Source organism: Mycteria americana, chromosome 12, assembly GCF_035582795.1.
Source record: "Mycteria americana isolate JAX WOST 10 ecotype Jacksonville Zoo and Gardens chromosome 12, USCA_MyAme_1.0, whole genome shotgun sequence".
Classification (NCBI taxonomy): Eukaryota; Metazoa; Chordata; class Aves; order Ciconiiformes; family Ciconiidae; genus Mycteria; species Mycteria americana.
The window spans coordinates 17,383,339-17,397,179 of record NC_134376.1 but is presented as its reverse complement, the minus strand read 5'-3'; the positions used below and the strand labels follow the sequence as shown (position 1 = coordinate 17,397,179).

General features: G+C 51.3%; 1 protein-coding gene across 6 annotated transcripts in view; it reads right to left on the bottom strand.

The window, feature by feature from the left end:
* CDIP1 (cell death inducing p53 target 1) overlaps nt 1–12,516 on the bottom strand; it is a 30,508-nt gene extending 17,992 nt beyond the window's left edge. Inside the window, exons 1-2 of one of the 6 annotated variants that reach the window (XM_075515101.1) lie at nt 12,440–12,484; nt 3,368–3,451 (exon numbers count right to left, since the gene is read on the bottom strand). The gene's annotated coding sequence lies outside the window, so the exon portion shown is untranslated. The other 5 variants (XM_075515104.1, XM_075515105.1, XM_075515108.1 and 2 more) reach the window with 5 other exon arrangements.
* Between the last annotated feature and the right edge of the window lie 1,325 nt (nt 12,517–13,841).

The window sequence follows — 13,841 nt, the reverse complement described above, 5'->3', positions numbered from 1 at the left end:
TGGGACCTCAGCCATGTCATTTGACCTTCCATGTGCCACCGTAACTCAGCAGGCAAATCAACTAAGAGCAGGATCCTCGCTGGAAGCCAGGTGCTGTGTCCAAAGCAAGATTTCTCAGGGAATTAAATCCAAAGCACAATCAGATAATCTCCACGACACAGCCTGGGCTCAGTTGTCCTCAGCCAGAGGCTCAAATTACTGCTTCGTGCAGCTCCTCTGTATGGATATCAGGAAAACCGGACACAAAATCCCCCTGCTTAAGACAAGGATGGTTTACCCGCAACACCCACAAAGGGTTACGTGCGGGAGGAGCACTTGTCAGGACCTGCTGCCGCCTTTGGGATTCTCTCCAGTGCTATTCGCCTCCAGATGGGCTGACCAAGGGCTTGTTGGCTCTCCACACCGGGGCTGCAGAAACAGCATTGCCAGGACCTGGTTAACCTGAACATTTAAAGAAAAACCAGCCGAAATGAAAAGAAAGAACTGGGGTAGCTCTTTGCTCTCTGCCACGGGCTCAGCATCACGCGTCTGCAAAGCTCCCCGTGCAGGCGGTGACATCCGACAAGAGTCAAGAGGGGCTGCAGGGGAGCCTGTGAGCTACAAGCGAGGAGAGGCCGTTACCCCACACTTTAAAACTGAACCCCAGCCCTGACACGTTTAGGGGCAGTGGGGAAGGCTCAGGCGTGCACAGAGCACTCTGGACCACCTGGGCAGCTGAACCCAGCCCCCAAAAGACAGTGTTCTGAACACGGAGCAAGCACTGAGCACGCTGCAGCCAGGCTGCCTTGCAGGCTGCTACTGGCCCTGGAAAACACCCCCCACTCCCACTCAGGAGGTGCTTTCTGTTCAGACCTTACCAGCTGGTGACCTGGCCTCACGAAAGAACACAGACTACAATATGCCAGGTGTTCTCATGGATGCAAAGACCCAATTTAAAAGAAACATTAAAGACAAACCTGAGTTCCTCTGCACCTTAGCAATCTGCTCCAGAGAGACTCAGACAAGAAAAGGAGGGTGCTGCAAGCCAAATCTCTGGGAAGCCAGAGAGCTTTTCCATGAGACTTTCACCGAAGTTCACAAACAGCCCAAACTAACGCTTGATAACATCCATGGGAAAGCACCCAGCGATATCAGCAGCTGTTGCCTGGAGTCCCGTGCATCTACTCAGTTTTTCCCCTGAGAGGATAAATATTGCATTACATCATCCATTTGATATCTAGTTAATAAAGTTAATAACATAACGCACAATAATCTAGAGCAAATGAAACCAAGATCTATTCCAACACTACAGTGTTTTAATATAACACCAAACTTAACTGTGCCACAAAACTTAACTGTGCCACAAGACTAGTTGTTGGTTTAAACAAACAAAAACCCCCAGCTCAGGAAGCTTAACAGCAAGCAGAAGTCTCAGAGGAGATCGGGCAGGAGCTCCACAGTTCCTTGCGTTACAGTCACAGCTCTGATGGCAGCCCAAAACAGACGCTTAAGGACAAGTTAGGAAGCAAGTGAAGGCAGAATGGCCCCCCTGTCAGTCCCTCCCACTCCCAACACTCAGGGTTTTAGAGATTAGGCAGCTTGGAGTCTCTCCATGGACTACCCTAATCCCTCTAAAGCCCACCAGCTCGCTGAGCTCTGCCACAGATGGCAGTGGCAAGTTCTGCTCTTCAGTCACCTACACGAAAAAGTGTCTCCTACTGTCACAGTCTGCTGCCGCCCATTTCAATGGCACCTCCCAGCTCTCGCACAGAGATGAATACAGGATGATTACCCACTATGTCTCACAGAACAACTCAGGATTTTATAGATTTCCTTCCCAAAACTATGCCGAAAATATTTTATTCCTTTATGCACCCCATTTTGTCATTACTCCCTCATTCTCTAGAATTTTTTCAGAAAGTCAAATAATACAGCTACATCATTGCTGAATCAAATGATTAGATGTGCGACTTCCATTAAATAACACAGTAAGCTCCAAGGGAGGAGGAAATTAGAGTCATAGAGGATCAGCACTTCTGTGGAGATGTAGCTGCATTTCAGTTTCAGAATTAATCAGAGCCCAAGAGCCTATTCAGAATTCCCTTGCAGATTTTGCAACCCAACGAAATAATTTCAAGTACATTGGGGGTGATTCCAGATCCATTTTCCTTCCAAGTGATGTACAAAACATATGCCACAGTACTGATGTTTTCTTATCCGAGGCGTAGCACCAGCTTGCTATGGGACCGACTCCAGTCTCCAACAACATTAGCATTTTCTGTCCTCACAGATACCCCTGCCTTGGCGCCAGAGAAGCTGCTGACATTTAGATTTAACTAACTGGTACAGTGTCACCTTGCTTTTTTTTCCTGAGGACTAGTGAGAAGTGCTCTATGTCACTCAATTTTATTTAAGGCCGTGGCTCACTCTTTGCAAAGAAGCGTGGTTTGGGGTTAAGCAGGAGTGTGTGTGTAAGGTCTGAGATCTCTCCCGAGTCCTACTGCCAACAAGGAGGACCCATGCACGTCCAGAGACATGTGCCCTGGAGGAACCCCTCCGTGCTGAGGCCATTCATGTTCTCACACTCACCTTCTTGCTCCCACGGTGTGACCAGACCTTCCCATTTCCAGACCAGGACCTCTCTCAGGGTGGCCCAGGGCCCTGCTATCGTGGGGCTCGCTCGTCCCCTGGCAGTTTAACAGGAGGAGGGGACCCTGCACTCCCCTGCTCCCAAGCCCAGCTCATCTGGGCTTCTCAAAGACAGATGACAATGTCCCAGCTCACAGAGGGGAAACCCCCCTGGGTTAATCACCAGCCACTGAGTGTGCCCAGTGCTGGGTCATGTCCAGCAGCACGGCGGTGGCTCAGAGGGAGCACTGGGACGCACCCGAGTCACACGCAGCTCCTGCCGGTCCCATTTCTCCCTCCAGTTCCAGCCAGACTTGGCTAGTCTGCACTGACTTCCCAGTCCAGGGAAGACATTTTTACTCCAAAGCATTTCGTGACTTCGGTTTCAGTTTGCAGCACCAAGTTCCGGCCAACTCCTTCGTAACCCCTTCCCCAAAACTCTGTTGCTATCTGCTGAACAAAGCCACTTAACAAGCTGCATATCTGTCCCTCAGATCATGCCAAAAGCTGCTTCCCCATGAGCCTAATTTGACACTACTGCTTGCTTGGAGGCAACGTGCAGCAGTGCTGCCAGGGGAGGCAACAAAGACATGCAAAGCCACATCGTTAGCCTGGCTCACTTAAACGCAGGCAGACCTGACAAGAACATTGACCAAGATACAAATCAGCTAGCCAAGTTCAGCAAGATGGGCAATCGGGCACACAGAGCTGTATTCCCTTTGAAAACAAGGGTGAAGGAAGAGAGATGATGTCTTCATACCTCTCCAGGCCACAGCTCCAGGCACCATCCTAGTTTTGGCATGCGTGGGACATCACCTGGATACGAGCCGCACCGACTCCAGAACTGTGGACACAGTAAGCAGAAGACCTCTCGCTGAAAATCTAGACACAGCAGCTGGATTCAAAGCATCCCTAATACGCAGCAACGCACCTCCTCAAGTCCCTGTTCTAAGCTTTTCTAAACTCTTTCTCTGCCTCTCTGTCAAGGCAACACCTCACTGCTTTACTGTTAAATTAAAAGCATCGCTGGTCAGGGGGTTCCAAACAGTCCTAAGGCTGGGTCACTGCTCTCACAGCAGGGGATGAGACTGGTGAAAATTCAAGCAAGTAATACCAAGATGCCCTCAGGGCAGCTCAGCTGCTCTGGAGGATTCAGGACTGAAATCCTCTCCTGAGCCTGATGAAGACAGAGCAGCTCCCACAGCTACAACACTAAACAAGCTGGGAACTGTTTTCTCTCTCATCAGAATAGCCCAGCAGCCAGCTCAAAACTGAGCTCCCACTGCGCTAATGCATCCTGAATCGTGGCACCCAAGAGGGAGTCCGAAAGGCTAAAATAACAACACCTGTAGCCTGAGGCCACGAACTTTGGGGGAACCTCCATTCCCAAAACACAAATATGCTCCAGATGACGTCTCTGTGGGAGACCTACAACAAGCCCAGGGGAAGAGTTGATATTTCATGGCAATGGAAACGGTCTCTAGTCCCAGCTTCACTATCTAGCTCAAAGACTACGTTAAGGTTCTGGAGGAGGTGAATGGTCACAGCAGAGCAGGTGGGAAGGGCAAGCTGAGCCTTCAGCACATACCCACGCTTCCTGCAAGTGCTTCCTTATATACCATAAAGCAGAATAAAGGTGCTAAGTTAATCAGAACTGAACACGCCTTTAAGAAAAGGGCAGCACGCACACACTAGCAGCAGCTATTTATCCAGCGGTCAGTTAAAAATGCAAGCCCAAAGGAGTCGGGAGCAGCATGGAAATCCCATCGCGACTGCCTTCCTCCACCCCATGTTCCAGTCTTTGTCCTCCCCTCCAGTGCAAGGCTCCAACGCTCCCCTTCTGCCACATGTTGGGTGACCGGGACACTCGAGGACCTCAAAAGCATCCCCGGTTGGAGAGTCACTGCAGCAGGGGTACAGCGTTGGCTTTAGTCCATGATTTCCTCCCAAAATGAAGCTGCGCTGAACCCCAGGGTTTCCTTTCCCTCTCTTAAAAGGGTGGCCTGCTTCTTATTTGGAGAAATAATCAATAAAATTCAACGAGCTGATTTTCATTCATCACCAGCCAGAAATCTAATCTCCAGTTAACAGCACTACCCCGAACACAGCTATCACATCTATCATTTAAGTTATCTGCTGTGGGTACTAGCATGCGTGGATTTTGGTGAGCGGGGCTGCCTACATCACAATGACTAATTTATTCTCAGAAAGGCTAATTTAATCCGGCAGTGAATGTTCTCAAAGCCTCCTCGCACAGAAAAGCTTTTATCTTGGTTGGCTTAACAACAATACAGCATATCCAAAAACGTGGAGGGATGCTAAAGAAGAACACTACCCTTGTGTTTTGAGTCTTCTAGTACTTTTGTCTGAGAAATTTCTCTTGGTAACCACAGACTTTGAGAACACATAGAGTGCCTCTGGTTTTTTTAAAAAGCCAACTGTGTTCTCAAGGCAAAATATACAACAGCTCAGGCTACATCCCCCTCACATACAACTGTGCCTTGACAGAAAGAGCTGTGCTTTTAATAAAACTAAAACCCAGCAAAGATTGTTTAGTATTAGACACCACGTTCACTTCCAACCGCCCATCTGCATAGCAAGAGTGGCGGCCAGCACGCCTGGCCCGGGATGTACTACCTGCCACTGGAAGGTGACTTTCACCAGCCCACACTACAGAGGAACAAACTTCAGAAGAAATTCAAAAGCCCTCCATGTTAAAAAGCTGTGTAACTGTATCACGAAGCATCTCAGAGAGAGCATCCTTCAGATTTCCAGCCTCTGCCACCCGTGGGGCGGCAATAACTAATCAAGCAATCAGAAAGCTTTTTTTTCATTGTTTTTAAATTCTAGTTCATATTTTCCCCTTATTTGTGAAAGTATGCACAGAGGCAGCACGCATCCAAAGTCACGCTTAGCCACTTGAACCGGAGTGCGCTGTCTCTTAGCTCTGCAATGAGAGTCACCGTACTACCCGTGTCATACGGACACGGCATGAAGAAGTGGTCCTCACCCCTTGCAAGGTAGATCACTGGAGAGCCAAGCATTGTCCCTTGGAATTAGAGGGGCTAAAACAAGGGGTTTTAAAGTGTTACAATAGATTTAGCTGTACCAGGATAACCCTCCACACTCTTAGGAGTGTCACCGTCATCCTGCTGCAAAAGAACAGCTGGTGCTGTGCAAGGATCACAGCCTGGATCATGCCCGAGAGGGCTCCTTTGGTACAAGGGCAAGAACACGCCCCAGGTGGCGTCCACCAATTTAGGATGATTCAGTAATTTGGGAACAAGGAAAAAAATCAGAGGGAAGCAGAGCATTAAGACAGGCCAGTCTTAAAAAAAAAAAAAAAAAAAAAAAACCAAACCAAAAAACAACACAACACTCCCCTTGTTCCTATCTGTCAGGAACCGCTGTCCCAAGAATAGTCTATTCAGAAACCAGGAAACTCAGAGAGCAGCAGGGAAGGGCTGAGTCATGGCCATTTGGAAAAAAAAAAAAAACAACCAAACAAAAAAAAACCCACAACAAAACAACCCAGAAGGGAAGGAGAGAAAACATGGCCAGCAGCTGTTCTGGGTCTTGGAGATATAAACAAGTCAATCCAGAACATATTAGCCAATCTTTCTTTTTAAAAGCCCTGCAAACACACGGTACTGCCATAAAAAGCAGTCGACCCTCCCTCTGCTCCTGGGAGGCAAATTTAGCTCTCGTTGAATCAGGCAAAGGTGGCGGTGCTTCCCGGCACCAGCCTCTCGACGCAACACCCGCTCAGCCGTGCCCGGCCACCGGGACACAAACTGCTCCCCATTTATGCCCTGATCTTTGCCTTTATTTGTTCCTCTACAGCATTATCATCCCAATATCACAAAGACTTACAGGCTGGACAAACGCTTTCCAGAAGGGAAAGCGCAGTCCATTTCAGGGATGCTATCAGCAGAGGGTGAGGAGCCATTTCCCTTGCCCACACTGGAAGGGCATGAGGTAAAGCGTGACTTGGATGGGTTTCCTACAACTCTGCGAACAGCCGAGCAGAAGACAAGTGCTCCCATCTCGCAGCCAGCCTCGGCGCTGCCCGTCTAGCCTCCAGGAAGGCCAGGCTACGGTTAAGTTTTGCTCAAGTCTTCCCACGTGACAATCTTTGTTCCGTGACCTAAATGAAATCAATTTTACAGTAATTCTCCCCGGGACAGTAATCTTATTCACTCACCCATAATCTAAAAGATTATACCTGCTCTCCAGCTGTGGGGCTCCGGGAGGAAGCACAAGGGATTTCTGAGCGATGAGGGCTTATTTTTAATACAATTACTCAGCTACCCCTCGCAAACTAGGGAGAGGGCTGTATCTTTTCAATCAAATAACTGTGCTTCAAAACATGTTTGGAGGAAAAAAACTCCAATTAATTTTATCTTGCACTGTGAGGTTCTGTCAGATTAAAGATGCAAAGGTAAGAAGTGGGAAGAGCCTCCAAGTCCATCCCGGCAGGGAGCAGGCTGGCCGTGCCTGCTGTCCCCAGACTCTGGCAGATAACATGTACTCGGGTGTAACCACGCCTCAGCCACCACGTCTTGTCTCGGTAAAAGACACAATTGTCAAATGACGTTAAGTCAGGGCTTCCTTTGTAAAGATACATGCAGTAGATACCATTTTGAGACGTCAGTGGTCACAAAAACAATACTGGCCGACATCGGGAGCGAGGCAGGAAGCGTACTGTGTCTACACACGCAGCCCCACAGCAAGACAGAGAAAGCCTCTGTGCTTTTCCTTTTTACATCTGCAAAGTCCTTTTAGTCTGAGAGCGGGCTGCATTTTTGGTTTTTTTTCAGGGAGCCAGTACAAACCATGGGGGGAGCTCAGAGAGCCTAACCTACCCCTCTGCAGCGGTCAAAGAGCTTCTCCCTGCAGCCTGCACAGGTCCCCACGTCTCCCACCGCCCGTCCCAGGCAGGGCAGGGGAATGCTCCCTGCTGAGAAAGCAGCTCCCACAGACCAAACCTCCTCCCAGCACTGGGACTTACTGGGATAACTACAACACAAGGCCTTCGCACATAGACCCAGCCTTGACACTAACTCCCAGAACGAGAGCTCAAGGAAAGTGTCCCAAAGCAAACAGGCTCTCATGGTTCAAATTTTAAGTGAGATTCTTTTTCTCTGCGACCACACAAATGCAATGAGTAAATAGAGATGAAATACAGCTAGAGCATGGGATGTGCATGTACCACGGTAAAATGTGATGGATGGAATTTATGACTGTAAGATGGAATGCAAGATGAAACAGTAAGTGTGTAAACTTAAAGCTAGAACGCTCCTTCCAAAAACACATCTTCCAGAACTGTTAATAGGTAGCCAGCCTGTTAGGGCAAGGTAGAGAAGATTTTCTTGCTAAACGCAGAGACTGGGTATCAAAGAAGGTTCAGGGACATATACAATATGGAATGTCCACCTGCACACTGGTTCAGGGCAGAGGGACTACCATCTCAGCACAAATGCTTTATCTTAAATTCTCTTAATCTATCAGAGAACTGAGTATTATTCCATTTTCTTATGTATGAAGGAGGTAAAGGAAACATAACTATTACTAATGCAGAGTTACCTTACTAATCACGATAGGTCAGAGAAATACATTACTTAATTTGCACGGAAAGCCCCAGCTCATTTCTTCGTTCTCTGATCATCTCAGGTTTCATCATGCTAAGAGGTACAAAGTCGAACACACACGGCCGGCAGCTGTTCTTCACAATTCCTAAGATGCTAATTACATTGCCATCTTTTGGGGTTATTTCTTGTATTTTCTTACGCTAAATTCAGGCCTGCTAAGAGAGTTCAGATTAAAGATAGCTGCACTGAAGTGGGGCCTCACACAGGAGATGTGCAGCATGAAGCGGCTTCCTCCCTACCTCCACCCTCTACCCAGATCTCTGACCAGCACAGGCCTGCTGTACTCTCCGGGGTCTCAAACAGCCCTTTTTCACCACCACAAATACAACAAATTTTAGATGGCAGCCACGAGGCAGCTCTGAATGAACGAGCCCAAAGCACAACTGTAACAGCAGCGAAGAGTTTCTCTGAGCATTTCATGCCAGAAGTAAAGACTGCGCTCCCCCTGCCTCAGACACTTTATACTGTTGAGAAAGCTGATGGTGGTTTCCTACAGCATCTGTTCTAATTGTGTTCCCTTTGATCAGAGGAGGAGATACGTCCTTCGCAGGGCGTGCAAAGATCTGACACTGCTTATGAAAATCGCACTGCTTCTCCCCAGTTGCAAGACAGGTACCGAGTGCCGATCGGGAACAACAGGAAAACAGCAAGGTGAATATCACATTCCCAGGCAGAAGTTGCTCATCATGTGCTTTTTGAAGGAAAAAAAGGTACATATACATCTGTGTTTTGCAAACTTGTGTGCTCGGGTGCCTTGCTCTGAAGTCTTCAGAAGAGTCCTTCAGAAGAACCAAAAACCTCCAACGATTTGCAGAACAACTGAAGTTCCCACTACAAACCATCACTTTCACTGTATCGGGGAGAAGGGAAGAGTACTGTACAATTAAAATCTTTCCTTTTAGAAAGCATCATTGACTGCTGCTGAGAGCAATGAGGCGTATCAGCATCTATTTGTTGTTTTCCAACTCTCCTGTCCTCCCTGTTTTCAGCAGCTTTGCACAGATCGGTCTGGGAGAACACCTTCTCATCGCAGTTTGACGAGAAGTCGGCATACCTGTCTAGAAGCTTGAAGGTATATTCAGTCCTGCTGCCTTCATTATTATTTTAATCTCCATATTATGCAAATACTATTTCCTCCTTGTCTCACCTGGCAGCCACCAATCTTTTCCTCAGCTTGGTGTAAAGCTGAGTAAATGTGAGCCTGCACACAGAAAAACTATCGCAGTACTGACGGTACATTCAGCACGTGTAGAGAGCCGTGGTAATACCAGCAAAAGTGATGCACAGCCCCGTTGCAGGCCCTACAAAAAATGCTATTAAAAAGAGTTTAAAAAACTCAGCTTCTTTCAATCTAGGATATTCTCTCCTGATTAAAGCAATAAGAAATCAAATGTAGGGCTTTACAATGGTACCACAAACAGATGTAGAACACCTAATTTCATACCTCTCTCTACCCATAAGCAAAAAACTGGTCTTGGATCAGAGCGGATACTAGAAGTCTGTGTATCTCCTTCCAAAACCACTCATCCTCCACCACCTCAAGATCTCTGCATCAACGACATCCTTTAAATACAAGTATTTATCTGCTAAATTCACATCTGAAGAGGAAAAAAGGTAATCTTTTACATAATAAAGTTACTTTCATCCCTTCTCTCGCTATGTTAGTGAGTAACACGGGCAATGGGAACACTTCTGTAGATGACAGCACTGTGCCAAGGACCCAAAACCCCCTGAAACACGTACAGTGTGGGTGTTGCGGACAGGCTCCAGTCTGGCCCCTGGCTGAATGCCCTTCAGCTCCAGGAGTGCATTAGCTGCGCTCCCGGAGTGCATCTGCCAGTTGTGCTTCACCCAGAAGGAAGCAGTCGCCGTGCTTTCCATCACTGCATGATTTCCCATGCACAGAAAGCATGGCTGATTAGGAAGCGAGCTTCAAAAACATGCTCATAAACCAAAACAAGGCACTGACGGAGACACCCTCCCTCCTTTCATAACAGCAGCTGAGACAGAGCTCCAGTCAGAACAGAAACGGGAGGGACTGAATTTCAGAACCGAATTTCAGGTGCAGGACCTGTTGAGGGAACACAACAAGAAACTCCGCATGGTCTTCTGTCTTCTTAGGAAGGGTTCTGAAAGAGAAGCTCCCTCTCTGTTGCTCCATCACCCTGCCCATGTTACAGCCTCATCCCCCATCTGTGCTCAAGCCACACCACTAGACAGCCTCGTATCAATTCCTAAAGTCTTTGCCCCCCTACCTCCAAGCAGGAATTCCTGCCTCACATAATGCCTAAGGAGAACAGAGCAGGTACATCGCTGAACGCTTCCAAGGATTTCCTGGGGCGCACGGACATCGCTACAATATTTAGACAGAGAAGCCTTTGGGAAAGGGAAGTTTTCAGCCTGCGCTTTCCACACTGACCCAAGTTTGTTTAGTTCCTAAAAATGAATGAATTATATACTACGGTTATGTATTACGCTATATAATAATCACTCTAGTTTCCCCTACTGCCTACTCCAGTCACACACTCTGGAAAGCAGAAGGGCCCCTGCTGAAATGAAAGCCCCATTTCAAGCGCGTTGGTTGGAAGGGAACAAACAGGAGGGTATCTTGTATATTCACAGTGCTTCTCAGCAAGTTTTACATACGGCCCAAACCCACTATAATTATCATTTAAAACACTTCTACTTAAAATCATTGTGCCTGACCTAGTCTACCACCTGATATTTTAGGCTCAGCCTGGAACGTGACAACTGCCAGTCCCCTCACCAGTTCTCACTGGTGCAAGATCATCTCTGAACAACTTTTCCAGTGACACGTTGGGCCAAGAGGCACGCACCTATGCTTGCAGTGACTTGGAGAATTTTAACCTTGAGCGTGACTCCTGCGGACGATCCAGAGGATGCTGGCATGGCTGCCTGTTCCTGCTCCCCTGCACGGCCCTGGAGCTCTTCCCAGGGTCCCAAGCCCTAATCTCCCCGTTTAGCAGCAATCACAACCCCCTGTGCTTTTCATAAAGCAACTGAACGCTGCCTTAACAGCTCCTGCCCTTTTGCCTCTCCAGTCCCCTTGGGAGGCAGAACCAAGATCTCACCGCTCTAACGGTTAAAGACCGCCCAGCCTCCCGATAACATTTATTCATCGGTATTTGTTGTTATGCTGTGCTACCCATTAGCTGAATGAGCTCTCCTCGTTTCACAGGGTTCACAGTGCCAAGGTGCTGATGGACAATATCATCCCCATCATCATAATTTCTCTTCCTGCTTGTCAAGACATCTGAGCTTTTTTCAGCTCCTCTAAAATGGGCTCATCGTTTCTGATCACTGAAAGGGCAGTTCCAGCCCAAGCTCATCTCTCCCAAGCAGGGATGACTGGAAGCACACACACTTACACCCAGGCCTGGCTCCCTCCTCTCCCGGGGATCTGTCTGGGTAACGGATCACATTTGCTCTTCTCACAGCTGTGCCCTGCTGGCAGCTCCCAGCCGTCCTCTCTGCAAGCTGGCACGACCTCGGTCGGGCTGGAGCGCTCGCCTTACAGCGGAAAGTCTTTTCCCAAGTACACGACCTCACTTTCCATCTGATTAAATTTCATCCCGTGCCTGCTGCTCCGGCCCTCCGGCACATCCCGATCCTCCCGTCCCAACCCTTCCCTGCATTGCTGAGGGTACAGAGCTGAAGCTTTGTAAGGTTTTAGTAGCACCCTGCAGCATTTTGTGGCCGCTACAGACAGCGTTAGAGACCAGTCCGAGACCAGGGCTGCCTCCCTCTCACCCCGGCCCACGCTACCATCTCTCCATACCTCTTCTCCCCGGGATGCGTGGCTCCGCAGCAAACGCTCCAGCCACGGCAGAGCACAGAGGCCTTCCCTCTGCCTGGAGAAGCGAGGTCCTCCCTCAAAGCGTTAACCGGGGATTTGTTTTCATCCCTCTCGTTCTTACCAGCGGCGGATGGTGCCGGACTTCTCCTGCGTTTCCCCCCGTGCCCAGTGTCCCCACGCCTCCGGCCGGCCCCGCTGCCAGGAGGCCGCCGCGGCCTGCGCGGGGCTGGGGGGGCACCGGCCCCGCCGGGCCTCCCTCCCCGCCGCCGCCGCCGCCTCCTGCCTCGCCCGGCCCCACCGCTCCCCGGGGCCCAGCGGGGCCCCGCGCCCGACCCCCGCCTCGGCCTCGCGGGGAAGCACCTACCGGCTGCCGACTCCCGGCGGCGACTCCGGCACCTGCCCGGCTCCGGGGCGGGGCGGGGCGGGCGGCGGGCGGTGCCGCGGCGGGGCGGGCCTCGGCCGCGCCCTCCCAGCCGGGGGCCGGGGCCTGCTCCCCCCGCCGGGCCGCTGCAGGCCGGGGCCGGCGTCCACAGCCCCCGCTGGGCCGGGGCCTGCTTCCCCCCGCCGGGCCGCGCCAGGCTGGGCCCGGGCCTGCTCCCCCCCCCCCCCCCCCTCCCCCGCCGGGCTGCTCCAGGGAAGGGGCGGGGGCAGAACCCCGCGGCCATCTCCGGGTAACGTCCCCTGTGACCTCAGCCCCGGGCCCCCGCCAGCATCCCCGGCCCGGGGCGGCCCTGGGGGGGCCGAAGGCAGCATGAGCGTCACCGTCACGCTGGCGGAGCTGGCAGACATCGCCTTCGGCACGGCCGACGGCGGCAGCCCCCAGGTCGGCACCCTCCGCGTCCTCCTGCGCGGCCTCCTGGAGTACCTCCACCCGCGGGAGGCCGCGGCGCGGGCCGGGGAGGACGAGAGGGGTCTCCCGGAGCCTGCGGCCGGGGGAAAGCCCTGCTCCCCCCACCAGCAGAGGCAGCCGTGGCTGGGGAGGGCAGAGGGGCCGCCGAGCCGCTCCAGCGGGCCCCCAGGCACCGCAGAGCCGCCGGCCGCCAGGGCATGGCAAATGGTGCAGCTGAAGAAGAGGGTGGAAGTGACTGAGGAGAGGATGACGAAGGTGAGAAACCATCCCCTGGATGGTGCCCATCCTCGGCAGGGCGCCAGTCCCGCTGCTGCATCGCTGCTGCTGGGCCGCCGGCCGCTGGGCCGCCTGCCCTCCAGAGTGTCCTGCTCCACACAGTGTCCTGTCCTACACGAGCATCCTGCCCTACGTGGTGTCCTGGCTTATGCCATGCATTGCCCTCCATGATGGGTGCCGACAGCATCACCCTGAGCTCCTCCTGATGCTCAGGGTGGCATTCGGCCCCGCACAGTGTCCTGCCCTATGCAGTGACCTGCCCCATCTTGTCTTGTGCCCTATGCAGTGTCCCACCCAAAACGGCATCCTGCCACACACAGTGTCCAGCCCTATGTAGTGTCCTGCCCTACACAGTGACGTGCCCGTGTCATGTCTTGCCCTTGCCGTGACATCTGCTGCCCCAGGACCAAGGAGCCTGGCGAAGCACAGAGGCATCTTTCTGGCTCTGGTGGCCCCAGCTCTGCTTGGGAGTAATTAAACAGCAGTATTTAACACAGCCACTGGCCAAAGGTGGTTTCGGTCACTTCTTACCTGCCCCTGAGGTTCCATCAGTACTTGCTCTGAGATTTAGGTCTGTTGGGTCCCATCCTGCCCTGGCGAGGGTCCCCCAGCTGTGCCTGGGGCTGGGGTGGCTGTGGGC